Source organism: Solanum pennellii, chromosome 5, assembly GCF_001406875.1.
Source record: "Solanum pennellii chromosome 5, SPENNV200".
Lineage (NCBI taxonomy): Eukaryota > Viridiplantae > Streptophyta > Magnoliopsida > Solanales > Solanaceae > Solanum > Solanum pennellii.
The window spans coordinates 68,999,792-69,022,289 of record NC_028641.1 but is presented as its reverse complement, the minus strand read 5'-3'; the positions used below and the strand labels follow the sequence as shown (position 1 = coordinate 69,022,289).

Sequence of the window (22,498 nt, the reverse complement as noted above, 5' to 3'; positions counted from 1 at the left end):
TTAGTAACGGAAGGGGTAAAATTAACTTCATTTTAATGGCGAGAGTAAATTTAAACAATAAATCAAAGTTGAGGATATTTTTAACCCTTTTCCCAATTAAAAATAAAGCCGGAAAACAATTTTTGTTCTAAAAATTTAAAACTCCCGCTGCACAAATCCTTTTCCTATTCTAATTAAAAAAACTCCCGCCTTTTCCAAATAAAAGCTCGCGTAATAAGGAAAATCACTAACCTAGAAGTGCAGCAACCTATCTATCAAAGCAACGACATCAAGAAACCTAATCCGTCATAATATATACTACGTCCTAAATCACAGTATTCCGGTATGTAGAATGTTCTTCTCCAAAATTTGGGCGATAACTGTTGCCTCTCCTGTTTCTGTCTCTATAGGTCTGTATCTGATTCTTTTTCTGTGTATTGTTGTTTCTCGATTGATCTCGTTTCAGATTTTAGCACTCTATATTTTGTATTATCATGTTTATTAGTGTCGGTTTGCAAAGCTGTGATGGTGATCTCTTCATTCTATTAATTTAATTGCAGCTTATTAAATCTATTCTTCTGTTTTCCCTATTGTTTTTATGGAGCTCTTTGATTATACTGTTGTATAAGGCGGCTGTTTTATATTTATAATTCATGATGATTCAGAAATTCCATTGTGAGTATGAGAATCACTACAAGAGAACTATTGTTTTGTTTTGACTAGAACATCGTTTCTAACATAAATTTCAATTTATATATAATCTCCTATCTTCAAACGCAGCCATCTCTGTAGCTTCGATGTTCTGCTATCTATCAATAAGAACCTTCAATGAGCTCTCTCTGTTAACGACGCTAATGCTAGTTACCTGAAATCGTGATTATAAGTTGCTGAAAAATTCAGCAATCTGAGTCGTATTTTTGAGGGAGGGGTGTGAATTATTCAATTTCTTTGTTTTGTTTGAATCATTTCCGCCTCAAATATAACTTAATCGTCAATGATCTACAGGTTATGACCGTAGGTAATGATATATTATTATTACCTTGGTATTTGACAATTCCAGTTGTATTTATGACAATAACTGAGTTTGTAGATGCTTTGATCATATTTGGTTATTTTCCCTCCATGTTTGAGATTTAGGAGATTGAAATCTCAAATTCAATAACAAATGTGTCTGAAGAGTATGACCATTATAAAGCTTATTATTTTATTATATAACAGGGCAACACCTAAAACTAGATCAATTAGTTGTTGTCCAGTTACATAGACTAAAACTTGAGCAAGAGCTATAACGACGATTGGTTCTATTACTGATGTTCCATGTCGTTGTTCTCTGCAATTCTGTCTGGATTTTCAACTTGCAATTTCTATTGACCTTTGTTGGAATGATTGTGAGTTCATTCTCTTTGACAGATGGCTGGACAAACTTCTGAATTAAAAAGGATACTAAGTGAGTTGTGATTTTATTTCTTGAGATGGTAACAGATTTTTATTGATTGACTATTTAAAGGTTATCCAATCTTTTTCCTCTTACTCTTATTTATTGGTTATCCAATATTTTTCCTCAGCAAAACAGTCCAGTCATCTATATAGTCACCTATAGCAAATCTATTTTTAGCAATTAGTTGCGGCCTAGTTACATTGACTAAAGCTCGAGCTAGAGTTGTAATGATTGGTGGTTTCAACACTAATGGTTAACGCCTCTATTCTCTCCAAACCTGTTTGATCTTGCAATTCCTTTGGATAGGTTACTGGAAAGATTTCTTTGGACAAGTTATTCATATTGCAATTTCTTTTCATCTCGTGCTACAATTCCTTCTCACCTTCTCAGATTATTAATATCAATGTGAAACATACAACTTTAGAGCTCTAGTTATTGGTTTGACTATCAAGAGTCATATGTTTTATACTACATGAGTTATTGAGAATTTCGACAATAAAGTAGGATCGACATACACAGGAATCACTACATATCAGATTCATATGGACCTGCACATACTTAATAGTCTGCATATTAGGAATCTATCCATCTGGATAAGCCAAAGACCTCATAGATCTGTTGAATTTTGTCTAACTTTATCATGACTTAAATGCTTTATATTAAGACACTGAAAAGATTGTATTACTCAAGTCGCTAACCTGAGTTCATAAGCATCATGTCTCGATGTTTCAGAGAGAACAATACAGAGATATAACGCCAACAGGAGTATTATGTTACTTGAGTTTATGATTTCTGAGCATCTTTCAGGTGCTTAATCACATATTTTTTCTTGCATTTGATGATTTTCGGATCTTTCTTCATTCTACATAACTTAGAAACAAGAATGACTCGTTTTCTTACATTACTAAAAGATATTAAGAAATTTCCAAGTGCTTCTTAATTTTGGCTTTTACAAGGTGTGTGGTCGTATAATCTACTGATTTTGTTGGAGAATATACATGAAATACAATTTAGTTAATTTAATTGTAAATCATATAGTCGAGGAGCTCTTATTATTAACTGTTTAATGTGCGAGCAGTAGCTCTTCCACTTTCTGCAATTCTTACCTAACTTGTTTATATTTTCAGCTTCTCAACACCAACAATGGCCAAGAACAAGTACCACAATCATCAAGAATACCTAATAGTGCTGAAATTACTTCAAGTCACGGTACTACTCATCTTTATCCTGTAACTCTACTTTTTGATTTTTCTTGCTTCATAATGTTTTGTGGGTCGATAAATCAAATTTCTTATTTTGTACTTCTTACTTCCTTGATTTGGTGAATTCTTTTACTTTGTGTTAATGAATAGATTTCCATCTATGGTAAATATTGTGATGAGCTACAAAATTTCAAGATTAAAAAAAACAATCAGCAGAGTATAGTTCACACCGATAGATATTCAATCAATCTTAAAGTCTGAACAATTATATGGATCAGCTAATACTCGAGCAATTAGTTCTTCCCCTAATACATCTAGTAAAGCTTGAGAAAGAGCTGTAAGGAACACTGGTTTGAGCACTACTATTCCATTGCCTATGTTCTGTGCAAATCTGTCTTGAAATTGAACTTTCAATTCCCATGGATAGGTTGATGGTCGGGTTGCTACTTCATTTTCTTTGAAACATACAGTCGAGGAATTCAAATTATTTATTGTTTAATGCACGAGCTTTAGAACCTCTACTTTCAACAATTATTTGCTACCTTAGAATTCCGAAGTGAAATTTGTAGTTGAAGAACATTAGAAAATCACCTGTAGCAGCTATACTTTTAGCAATTAATTGTCTCCCAACTACATACAAAATCAAGCTTAAAGTGACTTCATTTTTTTTCATGTTCTACTTGGTAACTTTCTATAATTAATAGAGAAAACTTATTTTTTTTTCATGTAGCCCCATTTCCATAGAAGATAAAAATAGAGCTTAAGGACTTCAAGCACATGAGCTACGTGGGATGTTCTTATTATATTGCTGTTAAGTTTCTCAATATGGTCATAGTTAGGACGACAACAAACATAGAGCCAAAGGAAACAAATCACAACTTAAGGAAATAGCTAAAATTCTATCAATGGGCTTGGGTTTTGCTATTGTGTCGATTGTGTCTCTATATGGATGTGTTCTCCTCTTCTATCCCTCCTTTTATCTTTCTTCTAGGTGTGTAATTGTATAATCTGGTTTTTCTTCTTTTCCTTTTTATCCCACCTGCTATTATTACTACCTTAGTAGTCAGTACATAGGCTTCTAATGTGTCATTATATTATCAATCATAATAAGCCTATAGGGTGGTTAATGAAATACTCACACTTCATTACTATCTTAAGAAAACAACCTGATCAACGTGCTTGAAGCACCACAAGTATTTCTGGTATTATCTATTCGAAGCAGGTAACAAATAACATCATGTTTTACTAGGTTTAACTACTGCAAGATCTCCATTGGCAAAACTAACATAAAGTATTTAGAAATGGATTTAACATTGGTCCTCACTTTTAGTTGAAAGGTCAATCTTTTTGTAGTTTTATCAGTTTTAACTTCTCCAAAAAAGGTAAGAATTATGCAGCTCCTCTTGGTTAGGATAAAAGGTTGTTAGTTTATCTTCATATTAATGAGTTGGAAACTGAACATGTTCTTTAGAAATGCCAATAAATTTTTAGACTTAAGTATAATGTCCTTAGTATAGCCCAAGGGCTGCTATTTGACTATGTGCCTTCCCAGTAGTAGTAATCATGTATAGAAGTGTTGCATATATGTCAGGATTAAAGCTGCCCTGCCTAAATGTAATTAATAATTAACAATTATAACTACTAAACCTTGATGTCTTCTCGATCAAGAGATGTAGCAAATGTTGATTCCATTACTAATGTTCCACACCTCTATTTTCTACGAAGATGTCTTGCAAATGTACTTGCAATTCCTTTTGATATGTTCCTGTACAGATTGAGAATCCATTCTCTTGACAGATGTCTGGACAGATTTGAGAGTTTAAAAGGACCCTTTGTTTGTTTTCCAATCCCCTTTGGTGAGATTGTAAAAGATTTTTGTTGACTACTTATTACATGAGATGAGGATTCTTATTAATTCGCGATACAATCCTTTTCCTCGTCTAAATAGTCTACTATCATTTAATAGAGAAATATGGATTATTAGTGAGCTCATTTTCACCACTAATTCTTGAGTATTGTACATTTGATGATTACTAGGGGATAATAAGATGGTCATTTTATTTTTTGTAGCCAATGACAACATGAAGATACTAGTTTAAAGCATTACCACTCTTATGTTTTATGGTATTTCACCCTATGCCATGTGAAGTTTTGTAATATTCCAAAAATCATGTCTAACAAAGAGTCTAATATGCCCTTAGGATAACCTTTTAGGGGTACATAGACACTCCAATGCCCAATATTGAGAATATTGGGCATTAGTGTAGAAAAATTGGCTAAGGGACATTAGCCAATTTTCCATATACAAATTAGAAATATACTTTTCGGGTTGTCACACCCTAATACAAGATTAATAAATGTACTTACAATGAAGACTGTAAGCTAAAGAAAAATCCGTTTAGAATAGTTTCACACAAAGTAGTAGGCATCCAAGTGTCAAGCCTAGTACCCATATCACATAATCATTTAAAATGATCATGTAAATTAAGCAGTACCCAAAGACATAGTGAGGGTCCTTGGGACCATAAGTAAACATTCCCAAATGAACCATAAATAATAGTTAGTTAGGGAAGTACAACAAACCCATGTGCAAGCACATGTGCAAGACATGTGAAGAAGTGGCCGAGGGGACCACCCTAAATGAATTCGATTAGGGAAGTTAGGGTGGGAAAACATGCACAAGGGACCCCTGCATGTGGGGCCTAACTTCCTAACTAATTATAGACTCTAACCTACTGAACTAAATAGCTAACTAAGCTAGGACCAAACGAAATAAACTAATTAGTGCACCCGACAACCTAGGACCAAAACCGGGTTGACACTAACCTAGTACTAGTTAAAGAGACAACCTAGTACATAACCTAGGATGGTCCAAAAGATTAGTTATGGTCCTAAAAACTTAGGGGTACTTTAGTATTTCCCATAGGTTAATTAATTAATTTAGAAAATTAATTAATTAATTTAAAGGGCTAAAACCGAAACTAAAAAGGAAATTTTCAAATTTCGATCAAGACAAGAAAGGGACAACCTACTACCTGACCTTATATTGTCCAAAGAGTTAGTTAAGGTCTTAAAAACCTAGCGATAATTTAGTAATTATCCTAGACTACTTAATTAATTAATTTAACAACTTAATTAATTAATTTAAAGGGGCAAAACCGAAATTACAAAGCAATTTCCAGATTTCGGTTAAAACAAGAAAAAGACAACCTAGTATTTATCCTAAGATGGTTCAAAGGATTGGTTATGATCCTAACGACTTAAGGGTACTTTAGTAATTACCTTAGGTCACCTATTAATTAAATTATCAATTTACGTAATTAGTTTAAATGATCAAAATGAAATTCTTACACTAACCTAGTACAACTCACGAAACATCCTAGTACTTAACCTAGGATGGTCCAAAAGGGTTAATTTTGGTTCCAATGACTTGAGGGTACTTTAGTACTTACCCTAGGTACCTAAATTAATTAAATTAATGATTTAATTGATTAATATATAGTCAAAATGTTGACCAAAACCATAGTCAACACTAATTTCCAGATTTGACTAAGTGTTATGTTCTCCTATCTTTAGTCAACTTAGGAGGGGCGTTTTGGCAATTGATTAATTAGTTTATTAAATTAACTTATTAAACCTAAGTTGTATAATTCAAGATCAGTTCTTAAACCTAAAAATCATGTTCAAACTCGTAGAAAAAAAAGGACGCAAAACAGTAAGCAAGCGATGGGTTTCTCTCCTAGAATTCTTTCTCGAAGAGTATTTTCCTTCGAACGATTCACAAGATCTCAAAAACTAAGTTGTTCCCGTCGTTCTCGTTGAACTTCCCTTCCCTAGTATCCTTTTCGATTTCAATGTTGAATAGGTGAGAGATCATGTTGTTGGTATGTGGTGCTGACTTTTCTTAACATGTATTGTTTTTGAATGATGAGTATGGAATGAACTTATGAACTTGTGATTGCGTAAAGTTATCTTATCATGATAATTAAGGATCGATAAATATGTTAAGTCCGTGATGTGTTAAGTGAATATATGTTTTTGGCTGAATGTTGACTTGCTGTTGTTGTGATGTTATGAAGATGTTAAAGCCATCAAATGTTAATATAATGTTGTCCAATATGTTCTTATGAGAGTTCGTGAACCTCCACCTTTTACGAAGGAAGGCATCACCGCTCATAGCTAGCCTATCGGTGCTCAGTATAAAGTTTAAATATATTCAACTCATACATCATGGAAGCTGACTTCTAGCATGAGGACATCATTGCTCATTAGATGATTTCTCATATCATCATTAGTATTAAGTGTGAATTGTCCTTGCACTTACATACAGAGTATGATTGAGACTTGTCTCTTGATATTCAACACTATCTTAGGTGTGTACTTTTAGTGACCTTTACTTAGGCTTTGTTGAGACTTGTCTCACGATTCATCTTAGCCTCTTATCATGTTGTCACCATTTTCATTGGCATAATAGATTAACATAATTACTCACCTCATTACGTGAATGTTCATTTCTTCTTTATCTTTTAGTGTTGACTCAAGCATTATGGAGGCTTGCTTCTAGATTGAGATTTACTTCCTCTATTGATGACTGATCATCCTTACTTTACGTTGATGAAATGTGAATTTTCCTTACATATCATCCTTTGGTGTTAATGAGACTGACTCACACATTCTAACACCTTCATACGCTAGTATTCTTTTAACATAGTAGCTTAGGTGTAAGTGAGACTTGTCTCATTTCCTTTAGCCTCCCATTCTGGTCACTTCACGTTACTTACTTTAGTGTAGTAGATTCATATAATCGTTTATGGACGATGAGCACTTCATTTAATGAGTTTCATGAGTTCATAGTTCATTCTTGTGGAGCATGTTGGGAGTTGTCCCAATGAATGTCATGCCCTTGGTTATGGATTCATTGATATTACTTTAGAAGTGCTTAATATATAATTGATATTCTTACTACATAAGAATTGACATATGATTAGTATTGGTTCAAGATTTGGGATGTTAGACTAGCCAATTCATTCTTTTTGGCATAAGACAATTTTTACGTATGTTCTTATTTAAATTTCCATATGTATGAATCCTTAACCAATCTTTTAATCATTTACATAAGTTCCTAGCCATTAGCATATATTCATTTTGACCAAATAGAGTTAGCCAACTTTATTGGAACCAGATAGCCAATTTATTCAAGATATGGTTTCATAGATGTCTTTGAGTCAATTCTTAGTTTATGGATTTTAGTGTAACATTTTAAGAACATATTGGATAGCATTATGTTAAAATTTGATGGCTTTAACATCGTCATAACATCACAACAACCATAAGTCCACATTCAGCCAAGGACACATATTCACTTAACACATCACGGACTTAACTTAGCATATTATCGATCCTTAATTATCATGATAAGATTAACTTTACACAATTACAAGTTCATATGTTCATTCGATACTCATCATTCAAGAACAATACATGTTAAGAACAACCAGCAGCACATACCAACAACATGATCTCTAACCTATTCAACATTGAAATCGAAAAGGATACTAGGGGAAGGAAAGTTCGATGAGATCGATGGGAATAACCCTAGTTTTCAAGATCTTGTTAATCGTTCGAAGGAAAATATTCTTGGAGAAAGAAATCCAGGAGAGAAACCCATACCTTATGTAGAACTTAATCTACGAAGACCACCTTGAATGAAACCTTGAAATCTCCCTAGAGAAATCGATAAATTTTCTGTTTTTTTCTTGCGTTTGTTGCTTACTATTTTTGCGTCCTTTTTGTCTATGAGTTTGAATGTGAATTTTAGGTTTAAGAACTGATCTTGAATCATTCAACTTAGGGTTTAATAAGTAAATTAAATAAATTAATTAACTAATTACTAAAAAAAACCTCCTAAGTTGACTAAACATAGGAGATTGTTGACTTGACCTAAAATCTGAAATTTTAGTGTTGACTATGGTTTAGGTCAAAATTTTGACTTTATATTAATAAATTAAATTCTTAATTTAATTAATTTAGGGACCTAGGGTAAGTATTAAAGTACCCCTAAGTCATTGGAACCATAATCAACCCTTTAGGACCATCCTAGATTAAGTACTAGGATGTTTTTTGCATTATACTAGGTTAGTATAAGAATTTCAGTTTGACCCCTTTAATTTAATTAATTAAATGGATAATTTAATTAATTAAGTAACCTAGGTTAATTATAAAAGTATCCTTAAGTTGTTATAACCACAACTAATCCTTTGGACCATTCTAGATTAAATACTATGTTGTCTTTTTCTTGTCTCAGTTGAAATCTTGAAACTTCTTTTTGATTTCAGTTTTGACCCTTTAAATTAAATAATAAAGCTGCTAAATTAATTAATTAAGTAGCTTACTAAAGTATCCATAAGTTGTTAGGACCTTAACTAACTCTTTTGACCATCCTAAGTTAGGTACTAAGTTGTCCCTTTCTTGTCATAACCAAAATCTGAAAATTTCCATTATAGTTTTGGTTTTAGCCCTTTTAAATTAATTAATTAATTTGCTAAATAAATTAATTAGGTAACCTAGGGGAATTACTAAAGTACCTCTTAGTTGATAGGACAATAACTAACCTTTTAGACCAACCTAGGTTAGGTACTAGGTTGTCTCTTTAACTAGTACTAGGTAAGTGTCAACCCGACTTTGGTCCTAGGTTGTTGGGTGCACTAGTGGGTCCATTTCAGTTAGTCCTAGGTTAGTTGGCTATTTTGGGCAGCAGGTTAGAGTCTAAAATTGGTTAGGAAGTTAGGACCCACATGGAGTGGTCCCTTATGCACGTTTTTGTCCCCTTAACTACCCTAACCGAATTCGGTTAGGGTTGTCCCCTCCTTTGGTGCTTCTTCACATGTCTCGCACATGTGCTTGCACATGAGTTGGTTGTACTTTCCTAACTAACTATTATTTATGGTTCCTTTGGGAATGTTTACTTATTGTTACAAGGATCCTCACTATGTCCTTGGGCACTGTTTACTCTACATGATCATTTTAAATGGTTATGTACTATGGTACTAGGCTTGACACTTTGATGCCTAATACCTAATATATATGTAGGAGATAATTATCACAATTTATTTTAGCTTAGGGTCTTCTTTGCAGGTACATTTCTAAACAAGCTTGGACTATATTTTGCTTATTTGGGTATATATAGAAATTGGCTAACACCCCTTATCCATTTTTCTATACTATGCCTAATATTTCTCAATATTGGGCATTGAAATGCCTATGTAACCCAATACGTATTGTATCAGACTTACTGGCTTTTCAATACACATGATTTTTCGGAATGTTACACTACATGCTCGAAAACGCTAATTAGTGATATAATATCTGAAAGGCTAACATTTACCAGACTAATCAAAGATATCCTATTATCATCTTCTTAACAAAGAAACCCTTTTTTTTTTTATTTTGCTTCAATAACATGCTGGCAAGTTCTAGATTAAGATGCAACTCATTAAATAAACAAACTCACTACACATGACACAAGTATCAATCAAGATGAATCAATTCAACTTCTAAGAGCGAGAGGATCATTTTAAACTACAAAATAAAAATAAGCTATATACAAAGTCACAACACAACCATGAACTTAGGTGTCGAAGAGTAAGAATTTCTTTTTAATCAAGCATTCACAAGAATGTTATGTCCCCAAAGCATCAAACAAATAAAAGACACTCTGTTAGACCTAAATAGCTAGTACCACGACACTTAAAATGTCTTTTCTTTTCTCTTAAAAAAAAACTTATTCCTAAAAAAATTAAAGACATTTTGTTCAAAGGAACTATCCTTGGGAAAATAACCGAAAACAAAATTCAAGGAACCCATCCTAAAAAAATAAGACTCAATAAAACAATAAAAACTAGAAATTTATTCCTCCACCCCACACTTAAAAGAATGCTATGTCTCCAAAGCATAAAACAAATTAAAACAATGGTTAGAAAAAAATCTCTGAGGCCTTTAGGCCTAGCTAGTAGCATGTTCTCTTTGTTTTCATCAAGGGTCGTACACACCCCACACTTGAGCTCAAACATGCCCCTTAGATCCAAATTTCGGATACTCCAAATTCTCCGGACCTGTAAAACAACACACAAAAAATGACACTAAAAAAAGAAGTTACACTATAATTGGGTTGCCTCCCAATAAGCACCTAATTTAATGTCGTGGCACGACACAAATGAATTCACCACTTCTCTTTTCAGTTTGAAGTAATGAATTTTACCCCTAACTTTGCATCAACTTTTCTACTCCTCTCAAGGAGCGGTGGTATAAAGATAAAAGAACCAAGTAATATATGTCGCATCTTTACACTTCTTGGCCTTTAGGTGAGGAATGTCTTTTTGTCTACATGGACGAAAAACCTTTAGAATGTAGGGGCCTTGTTCCTCATCGACATAATCATCCATTAGTTTAGATATTACATAAAAATGTTTTGAATGAGATTCAAGTTGCCTCAACTCTAAAGCAACATTATTTACAACATTCTCAGTTTTGCACTCTTTATCAACATCGATATTTAGGAATAATTTGTAGTTGAATGGTTGGAATTCCTCTTTTTTCTCCATTAGTGAGTCATCATCCACATTAGTTGGCAATTGGGATTCAGACGCCAAAATCTATTTGTTTAATTGAACCTCTAAGTCGAGAATATCTGAGCCAAATTGATCTATTTCTCGTGTGACCTCAACTTTTCCTTCAATAAGTTGGGTTGTCATGTATGTCAGACCATCATAGATAGACTCTTGAAACTTTAGTAGTTGAGTTTGTTCTTGTAGCCATGATTGACTCTGTAAAATCTCACAAATCGAAATAGCTAGGAAAAAGCTTAGAAGCTGATAGTCAGTTTTGGAAAGAATTAAAATTTGAAAACTTTCTTAAATTAGGAAAAAATGAGTTTTTTGGTCAACTTCAAACGGTCATAAATCCTAACTCGGGATGATTTTGGTATAGTTCTCGATATGATTGGAAAGCCTTTGGAACAATCTTTCCAAAGCTGCCAAGTTTACGAAATTTCGACTTCCGATGAGAATGTTATGCCTTTTGGAAGTTGGGGTGTTGGATTAAGAAAATGTCCAATTCGGAAATTAAAAGGGTAATTTGGTCTTTTTTTACCCAATTAATTAAATTAGATTTTGATAATATTATTAAGGGTCTAAACAAAACTTGTCAGTTTTACACTTTTGGAGAAAGGTTAGGGTTTAGGAGAAAGAACGCAAGCGAAGAAGAAAGAAAAAAAGAGCCAAGACCGTTAAGTCCGTCAAGAATAACTTGTGGATTTTGTTAGGGGTGATCCCTAATGAATCATGTGAGTCTTCCATAATGTTGGGTTAGTTCACCCACCTGTCAAGCATGTTTAATTAAACGTGATTTCATCCAAAAAAAAATAGGATTTTTGAATGTTCTTGAATGTTGTTCTTCAATTGCTTTCGTTCTTGAACATAAGTTGAGATTTAGGAGTTCTTTGATGATTTAGGTGTTGTTCTTGAATTCATTAGGTTAGATCCATGTATATATGATGTGGGTACATTAATCTAAAGTGAATTTGAGAAAAGAATCGAATAAAAACAATTTAAGGTTAGAAAACGAGAGGAAAATTTTGGTCAATTTTTGCCTAAGGAACATGTTGGAACAACGCACCCCCCATAGCACCAGGAGGGATGAGGCGGCGTGCCAGCCGCGCCCCAGATGGTGACTCAATAAAGTGAGGTTGGCGCGGCACGCCCCAGACGTGCCCAAAACTTCATTTTCACCCAATATTTGTTATTCCGCCCGTTTGAGCTTTTCTAAAGTGTTTTAACACTTCCTATTGATTCTAGCTACTCTAAATGACTTCTAGACATATAAAAATAATCTAGAAAACATGAATTGCAACCTTGAATCCATAACTTCAATTTGAAAGAAAGTTTAGAGACATGTCTAGAAAGTTTTTTGTGTCCTTTCAAGAACTCTTTTACAAATGCTTTTAACTTTGTTTTAAGACTTAATGATAAAGTAGAGTAAAGAGAAAAGATAATGATAAGAAGTTCATTTAAGGTTTCATAAGTCTTTAACAAACGTTTTAACTTCTCTTTTTAATGCTCAAGTTTCAAGTTAAGCTAAAAGTAAAGAGTTGAGTTCGTTTCTCAAAATTTATAAGAGAACTAAGTATTCCCTAAGAGTTTACAAATGTTTTCACATTTAAGTAAGAAAAAGGAACATTGATTCCAAGAGAACTTTTAAGCTAACTGTTGAGTAATTATCTCAACCTAAATAAAGAATTTTTTTTTTAAAACACATGAGCTAAATATATTTTTGGGATTAGTATTGAGTACCGATATGGGGATGCAAGTTCATAATAACTCAAGTCTTCATCAACCATGTAGCCATTATGAGTATTAATGGGTCATACTTTTTAGATGATCACATAAGTTAAGCTAGTGGATCAACTATGTTAATTTAGCTTCCTATATTGATGGCAAGGTATAGGTTGTCTACTTTGCAACGCGAGGTAAAGTGTTATGTCATCTCTATATCTCTTAAATGATGGTTATTTATTTGAGAAACTCCCACAACAGTATTCCATAGTTTCTCAAGATGTTATGTTTAGCATGAATGGGGGTATGTGATTTCATTCATGCATTGCACAAGTAGACTTTGAGAGAAAGTATGATATGTCTTTTGTTATGATTATGAATTGGCATTAGGTAATTTTGTATTTTAAAATACATCTCAGTGTTATTTTGTATCTTTGCACACACAAAGAGTTTACAACATGTTTTTAAACAGTTTTTCTTTATTATGCACTTGCTTTTAAATTGCTAAATATTGAAATGAGTTTACTTAGTTTAAGAATCTCCTTCAAGCCTATGTTGTTTTAGCACTCCAAGTCATGTACTCGTACATTCAATGTATTGATCCCAATTAGTGTGCATCGTATTACGATGCAGACGCAGGTAACTAGGATCGACAGTCCAGCACACTGTTGATCCAGTAAGCAATTCAGAGTCAGTTGGTGAGCCTCCTTGCTTTCCGGAGGATCAATATTCATTTCTTTCTCGTTTAGTTCATTAGGATGTTGTGGGGTCTGTACCAACATCCATCTCAGTTATTAGAGGCTTCATAGGTAGTCAGTCAGATGTTAGTTCTTTCATCATAATTTTATTTTTTACTTATTTATTTTAAGTTTGGGTTGCCATTTTTCTGAGGTAAATGTTTATTTTTTAAAAAAATTGATTTTAGTTCGAGAAAGTTGAGTTAGTATCTTAATCCTTGTATTAATGTTTTAAGTCTTTCGCTGAGTAAGTAAGCGAGACCAATGGTCTGCTTGGGGCCAACAATGGTACCCAAGTGCTGGCCACGTCCAGGGTGTAGGATTGCGGCGTGACAAATTTTGTATCCGAGCAAATTTCAAGAGTCCTAGGGGTTGAAGTTCAGCCAACTATCCTGTTATGCTTCGGAGATGGTTAAAGACATGATGAGTAAAATGTGTTTGTTTGTTGCTGGGTTAACCGCCTATAAAACAAAGAGGGTCAGGCAACAATGCTTATTGAGGACGTTAACATCTCAAGGTTAATGGTTTATGTGCAGCAGGTAGAGGAAGATAAGATTAGAGATAGAGAGGAGTTCAAGAACAAGAGGCACAAGACAGGGAATGAAACCGGGCAGCACAATAATAATGCCAACTGGTCATCTTTCCAACAGGAACAAAATGGACCAGCTCCACACTACTACAAAAGGTCCCTTTAGCGGCTGTAAAATATGGCTTTAGCGGCAATAGCATATGCCGCGATATTCTATACCGGCCAATGAACTTTAGCCAGCAATGTTGGGTTCGGCAAAGGCTTTTGCAGCCATTGTGGGAAATGCTGGTAAAGGGTAGCATGAATTGCCGATACAAATCATTAGCTTTTACTGCAATTAATTGTTGTAATTATGTTGGCTACTAAAGGTAATTCATACGGTCTAACAATTGACTTTTAGCGTCCATTGATTTAATCGATAAATATGAATAACGTTCATTATTTTAGTCTATAAATCCAAATTAATAGCCACTAAAAGATATTAGTTTTAAAAGCAATTGTATCAAATCTCTGTAATCTTTTGGTGTCTGTTGTTTTAGTGGATAAAGAAAAATAAATAACCATAAAAATATAATAGTATTAACGGCAATTGTACCATGACAAATAAAGTCTACAATATTCTTTCTAAATATGTCTTACTTTTCCCTTTTAGCATCCATTTATCATAACATTTAACGACGATTATTTAGACGCAATTAATAATAACGGCTACAGTTGTCAGATATTTATATATAGTTAACCAACAAACCGGTTGCAAAAGAGGCCCTCATAGTCACAACAAAGTTTAGAAAATTTTAAAAATATTATTATTATTAATTCATAAATTAGAATATATCTCATTAAATCTAAACAAATAAAAGGAAGTACAAATACAACTTATGAATGTCTTACATTGTTCGTACTACTATCTATCCTATTGAATAAATATCTTCAAATTTTTTTTGGAACTCTTCTTCATGTTACAATATCTTACAAGTGAAATTTTTGAACTCTTCTTCATGTTACAATCTCTCACAAGTGAACTTTTCGAACTTCATATTAAATGGCCTTAAATTTAAAAAAAAAAATAGATGAAAAATTACAAGCAAGAAGCATTCGAATGAAAACCAAGTATGAATTTCTTTTGATTTATAGTAGAAACTACTGTGATATCACAATTACCAAGCATACAACTTCAAGTTTGTTCATAGCAATAAAGATTTAGAATACATGCCACACAAATAGAAGACTAAAGTATAGAATTATGGTTTGTGGTAGTTGTATCAATAAAACCTGCTTTCATTAAGAAGCATACACAGGAAATTTGTCACGACCCAGATTTTGGAATTTGAATTGCAACCGGCGTCGTTGACCTCTTAAAGGTCGTAGACAAGGCTCATCTTACATTCATCTAGCGACTAGGCTTTTCAGAAGTAGCATGTTGTTTAGGAAGAACTTTCTTTGATCATGCATAGCCTTATGTGTATGTGTGCATACACCCATACTTAGTACAAGTGGTGTACTAACCCCTACTATTTACTACTTTATAGATGCAGGTTAAGGGAAATATTTACGACTCTTGCAACGGTTTGGACATCAGCAATTCTCCAGACCATTAGGTTGGTCCTCTTAATTTCGAGGATGATACAGTTTTAGTCTAGCCTTAGTATTAGAAAAATCTAGTAGATGTTGTCCCTAGTTTTTCGTTCGTACTTTAATTTTGAAGCTTTTGTAATAAGGTCGTGGTTAACAAACGTATTTATGATATATTCTTATTCTATTTCAAATTGATTCTGATGATATATGGTTGTTATATTTATGTTGAGCTTAGTATATGATAAATTCATGAAATAACTATATGAAGTCTATGTATACTTCATACATTTAAATGTTTTAAATTTTCCGCTAAAAATAACCATATGAATGTGATGAATGAAAAAGAGGCTTGTCTGCGACCTCTGAGAGGTCAACGACGCCGGTTGCGATCTGGATTCCGGAATCCGAGTCGTGACAAACTTGGTAGCACAGCATGAAGTCAAATTACCAAGAATCTTAAGTTCAACACAATCACGTTATGTAGTTTCTAACTTATGGTTGTGAAGCGCGCCACAATCATGATTTAGACACTAAGCGATGATAGGAAATTCTCCCTTCTTCTACTCTTTATCGTGCTATCTAGAGCTTTGACATTTTGTGTCATTACAAGTATCTAACTTCCTTCTTATGTGAACGCGTAGAAGAATGCACACAAGAATTAGGAAGGCCAAGTGGTTTAAGGCACTAGGTTAAAGATTTGGGCTTCCCAGGAAGGGGCCATGATGGAAATGCCCAACGTGGACGAAAGACGTGTGGTGAGTGTGGTTGTTCGCATGGAGGTGAATGCATGGTAATGTCTAAAAGCCTGCTATGAGTATTGATGAGGAGAAGAAGGATAAGTTGGCTACATACCAACTCAAGAATATGGCTTAGACATGGATTTGCTTCATAAGTGTTATGCTATAATATACTATAGAAACAGGGTAGTAAGACTTCATTTTCCAAATAAGTTGGGCTAAAATGAGAAGGGCGTGGTTCAAATCGAAAAGGCCAAGCCAGATGCTCAGCCTCGACAAAATGCTTTAGCCGAACCCCCGAATAGAAACCGGTTCTATGCGTCGAAAGGAAGAGAGGAAAAAGAGAAGTCCATAGATATGGATAATAGTAACTTATTTGTCTTCTCATTTCTTGTTTATCCATTATTAGATACAGGATCTACCTTGTCTATGGTAACTCCTATTGTGGCTAATCAATTTGACTTACTTCCTGAGATCTTACATGAACCGTGTCTAGTTAGTACTCCCATAGGAGATAGTGTTAACGCCGAAGGGGTATCTAGAGAAGTAAATGGCATAGTGGCAAGTCCCTTTGAAATTAAGTTGGGCGTCATTAGGTTCAAATCTTAATGCCAACAAGATGTTATCTAGGAGGTTAGATATACTCTTCCTAAGTCTGGTTTATGTTTAAGAAACTCTAAGTTTAAGTGATTTAGTCGATTTGGTGTGATAGGTCACTAATTGTATGTCTTATAATTACACTATGTGAGTTAAAATGAAGTTATGTTTGCATTTCATGTGTTGTTTTTGTGTAGCATAGACATGTTTCCTGGATTTGTGATGTGCATTAAATTAAGTATGATTGAGAAGGAAATTCCTCAATTAAAAATAAAAATAACAATAGAGCTTCAAATAATCTTGAATGATATGCATCATCCAAATATGTGTGAATCAGATATTCACAAAGGAGAAAGTTTAAGCGTGATAAAGTAATTTTTGAAAATCACCCTCTTTGTTTAAATGAGGTGTAAGTGTTATTCGGGGACGAATGTTCCTAAGGGGGGGATAATGTAACATTTTGGAAAATCATATGTCTAGTGAAGAGCCAGTAAGTCCGTTAGAATACGTATTAGGGATACATAGGCATTCCACTGCCCAATATTGAGAAATATTGGGCATAGTATAGAAAAATGGCTAAGGGGTGTTAGTCAATTTCTATATATACCCAAATAACCAAAATATAGACCAAGCTTGTTTAGAAATGTACCTTCAAAGAAGACCCTAAGCTAAAATAAATTGTGATAACTATTTCTAACATACATATTCGGTACTAGGCATCCAAGTGTCAAGCCTAGTATCATAGTACATAACCATTTAAAATGATCATGTAGAGTAAACAGTGCCTAAGGACATAGTGAGGATTCTTGGAACAATAAGTAAACATTCTCAAAGGAACCATAAATAATAGTATTTAGGAAAGTACAACCAACCCATGTCCAAGCACATGTGCAAGACATGTGAAGAAGCACCAAAGGAGGGGACAACCCTAACCGAATTTGGTTAGGATAGTTAAGGGGACAAAAACATGATTAAGGGACCACTCCATGTGTGGCCTAACTTTCTAACCAATTTTAGACTATAACCTACTGCCTCAAATAGCTAACTAACCTAGGACTTACCGAAATGGACTCATTATTGCACCCGACAACCTAGGACCAAAACTGGGTTGACACTAAACTAGTACTAGTTAAAGAGACCACCTAGTACCTAACCTAGGTTGGTCCAAAAGCTTAGTTATTGGCCTATCAACTAAGGTGTACTTTAGTAATTATCCTAGGTTACCTAATTAATTTATTTAGCAAATTAATTAATTAATTTAAAAGGGCTAAAATCAAAACTATAAAGGAAATTTCCAGATTTTTGTTAAGACAAGAAAGGGACAACCTAGTACCTAACCTAGGATGGTCCAAAGAGTTAGTTAAGTTCCTAATAACTTAGGGATACTTTAGTAAGCTACTTAATTAATTAATTTAGCATCTTTATTGATTAATTTAAAGGGTCAAAACTGAAATCACAAAGAAGTTTTAAGAATTCAGTTGAGACAAGAAAAAGACAACCTAGTATTTAATCTAGGATGGTCCAAAGGATTAGTTATGGTTATAACGACTTAAGGGTTCTTTAGTAATTGACATAGGTTACTTAACTAATTAAGTTATCCATTTAATTAATTAAATTAAAGGGGTCAAACTGAAATTCTTATGCTAACCTAGTAAAATGCAAGAAACATCCTAGTACTTAACCTAGGATGGTCCTAAAGGGTTGATTATGGTTCTAATAACTTAGGGGTACTTTAGTACTTACCCTAGGTCCATAAATTAATTAAATTAAGGATTTAATTTATTAATATAAAGTCCAAATTTTTACCTAAACCATAGTCAACACAAAAATTTCAGATTTTTGGTCAAGTCAACATTCTCCTACGTTTAGTAAACTTAGGAGGTTTTTTTACTAATTAGTTAATTAATTTATTTAATTAACTTATTAAACCCTATGTTGAATGATTTAAGATCAGTTCTTAAACCTAAAAATCACGTTCAAACTCATAGACTAAAACGACGCAAAAACAGTAAGCAATAAACGCAAGAAAATGGTAGAAAATTTATCGATTTCTCTAGGGCGATTTCACGGTTTCTTCAAGGTTTTGTTCAAAGTGGTCTTCGTAGATTAAGTTCCACATAAGTTATGGTTTCTCTTCTGGAATTCTTTTTCCAAGAGTATTTTCCTTGGAACAATTCACAAGATCTTTAAAACTAGGGTTGTTCCCGTCGTTCTTGTCGAACTTTCCTTCCCTATTATCCTTTTCGATTTCAATGTTGAATAGGTTAGAGATCATGTTGTCGGTATGTGCTGCTGGCTCTTCTTAACATTTATTATTCTTGAATGATGAGTATCGAATGAACTTATGAACTTGTAATTCGTAAAGTTAATCTTATCATGATAATAAAGGATCGATAATATGCTAAGTTAAGTCCGTGATGTGTTAAGTGAATATGTGTCCTTGGTTGAATGTTGACTTGCTGTTGTTGTGATGTTATGAAGATGTTAAAGCCATCAAATTTTAATGTAATGCTGTCCAATATGTTCTTAAAATGTTACACTAAAATCCATAAACTAAGAATTGGCTCAAAGACATCTATGAAATTATATCATGAATAAATTGGCCATCTGGTTCCAATAAAGTTGGCTAACTCTATTTGGTCAAAATGAATATATTCTAATGGCTAGGAACTTATGTAAATGATTAAAAGATTGGCAAAGGATTCATACATATGGCAATTTAAATAAGAACATACGTAAAAATTGGCTTATGCCAAAAAGAATGAATTTGCTAGTCTAACATCCCAAATCTTGAACCAATACTAATCATATGCCAATTCTTGTGTAGTAAGAGTATCAAATATATATTAAGCACTTCTAAAGTAATATCAATATAACAAAGGGCATGAAATTCATTGGGACAACTCCCAACATGCTCCACAAGAATGAACTATGAACTCATGAAACTCATTGAATGAAGTGCTCATCGTCCATAAACGATGATATGAATTACTACACTAAAGCAAGTAAGTAACATGAGTTATAACATAATTAAAGGGGTCTAAAGTAAGTAAGTGACCAGAATGGGGTGTTAAAGAAAGTGAGACAAGTCTCACTTACACCTAATCTACTATGTTAAAAGAATACTCACGTATGAAGGTGTTAGAGTAAGTCAGTCTCATTAACACTAAAAGATGATAAGTAAGGAAAATTCACATTTCATCAATGTAAAGTAAGGATGACCAGTCATCAATAGAGGAAGTAAATCTCAATCTAGAAGCAAGCCTCCATAATGCTTGAGTCAACACTAAAAGATAAAGAAGAAATGGACATTGACGTAATGAGGTGAGTAATTATGTTAATCTATGATGCCAATGAAAATGGTGAGAACATGATAAGAGGCTAAGATGAATGGTGAGACAAGTCTCAACAAAGCCTAAGTAAAGGTCACTATAAGTACACACCTAAGAGAGTGTTGAATATTAAGAGATAAGTCTGAATCATACTCTATATGTAAGTGTATGGACAATTCACACTTAATACTAATGTTGAGATGAGAAATCATCTAATGAGCAATGATGTCCTAATGCTAGAAGTCAGCTTCCATGATGTATGAGTTGAATGTAATCGAACTTTATGCTAAGCACCGATAGGCTAGCTATGAGCGGTGATTCCTTCCTTCGGGAAGGGCGGAAGTTCACGTAACTCTCATTAGATGAGACTGTCGGCATGTCGGCTATGGGTCTCATTATATCTCATAGTCTTTGAACCTATACTGCCAATATAGGGATCTAGCAGGGTTTGACTCCCTTTATATGCTAGGATGTTCGGGTCACTTTGGCCGGTGATTCCACCTATTTTTCGGTGTGGGGCAGACACTGGATTTCATGATGCTCACATGATCTATGTCCGTTAAGGTTGAAGTTCCCAAAGAAAGAATGAGGCCAGCCTCAAAGTATGAAAGATAATGATATGAACGATACCGAAGGTGTTTGTTCAAGTCAATCAGGAGGTGAAATCAGCTTCAAGTAATGACATTAGGTCATTCTTGGTCATTGCACTTCATGATCCCGATAAGAGTCTTAAACTTCATCTTAGGTATAGCTGGTGTTTACATCAGCCTATGAATGAATGAGATGAATAACGTGAAGTACGAATGAACGAATGAAGCAGACTCTGTGTTTGCTAAAGAAGGACCTCGGGTTGAGGTCTCATATGTTGGGTCCTCACTTGATATGTCTTATGCTACACCAACAATTCCAAAGTCTCGTGTATATGAAATTTATAATATATAAAACATGAAAGTAATGAAATCAATGACATGATCAATAGATAATTGCTTATGAAAGGTAATGAATATATAGTGTAAAGAATGACTCACCATAAGGTAGGGAAATCATTCCTTAGTCCTTGGATTACTTACATCGATTCATTGTGGGTATGGGACTACAATGAATCATTGCACTTGTAAGTAAAAGATAGGACCAAAAGAATTATTGAATTACACAACAACAAGAAGAAAAAGACTGAAAAATAATCTAAGTGTACAAAGAGGACCTCTCGGCCTAAGAGAATCAAAAATCTCAAATCTTCGCCCGAGTTGTTCTAAAATTATGTTGATGATACTAATGTCTTTTAATCATGTAGAAAATGAGTTGTGTGCTTTGAATGCATTAAAATACATCATATTCATACCATAATTTACAACTAACGATTTTGGAAAGTCTAGTGACTAGGCTTTCCAGAAATATTATGTTGTTTAGGAAGAGCTTTCTTTAATCATCCATAGCCTTATGTGTATGTATGCATTCACCCATACTTAGTACAAGTGGTGTATTAACCCCTACTATTTACTACTTTATAGATGCAGGTTAAGGGACAGATTGACGATTCTTGCAGCGATTTGGACATCAGCATTTTTCCAGACCATTTGGTAAGTCATCTTGATTTTGAGGATGATACAGTTTTAATATAGCCTTAGTTTTATAAAAATCTAGTGGATGTTGTCCCTAGCGTTTCGTTCGTACTTTCATTTCGATGATTTTGTAATAAGGCCGTGTTTGACAAACGTATTTATGATATATTCTTATTCTATTTCAAATTGATTCTGATGATAGATGGTTGTTATATTTATGTTGTGCTTAGTATATGATGAATTCATGAAATAACTATATGTAGTCTATGTATACTTCATATGTTTAAATGTTTTAAATTTTCCACTAAAAATAACCATATGAATGTGACGAATGCAAGAAGAGACTTGTCTGCGACCTCTGAGAGGTCAACGACGCCGATTGCGACCCGGGTTCCCGAATCCGAGTCGTGACATGCAGCCTTTTGTTGGTAGCAATATTTTCCCTTGACTATTTTGTTGAATCCCTTGTTTTTGTGCATTAT

The 22,498-nt window shown here is 33.8% G+C and overlaps 1 long non-coding RNA gene across 6 annotated transcripts; it reads left to right on the top strand.

Annotated features, from left to right (window-relative positions):
• Positions 1–223: 223 nt before the first annotated feature.
• Positions 224–22,212, top strand: LOC107019054. Of its 6 annotated transcripts, XR_003578337.1 has the most exons (4): positions 224–389; positions 2,545–2,626; positions 13,581–13,645; positions 14,221–14,668. It is a non-coding gene; the product is annotated as an uncharacterized LOC107019054 (long non-coding RNA). The 6 variants fall into 6 exon arrangements; XR_001456731.2 differs by lacking the exons at positions 13,581–13,645; positions 14,221–14,668 and adding an exon at positions 21,966–22,212; XR_001456730.2 differs by lacking the exons at positions 13,581–13,645; positions 14,221–14,668 and adding an exon at positions 15,743–15,983.
• The last annotated feature ends 286 nt before the right edge of the window (positions 22,213–22,498 follow it).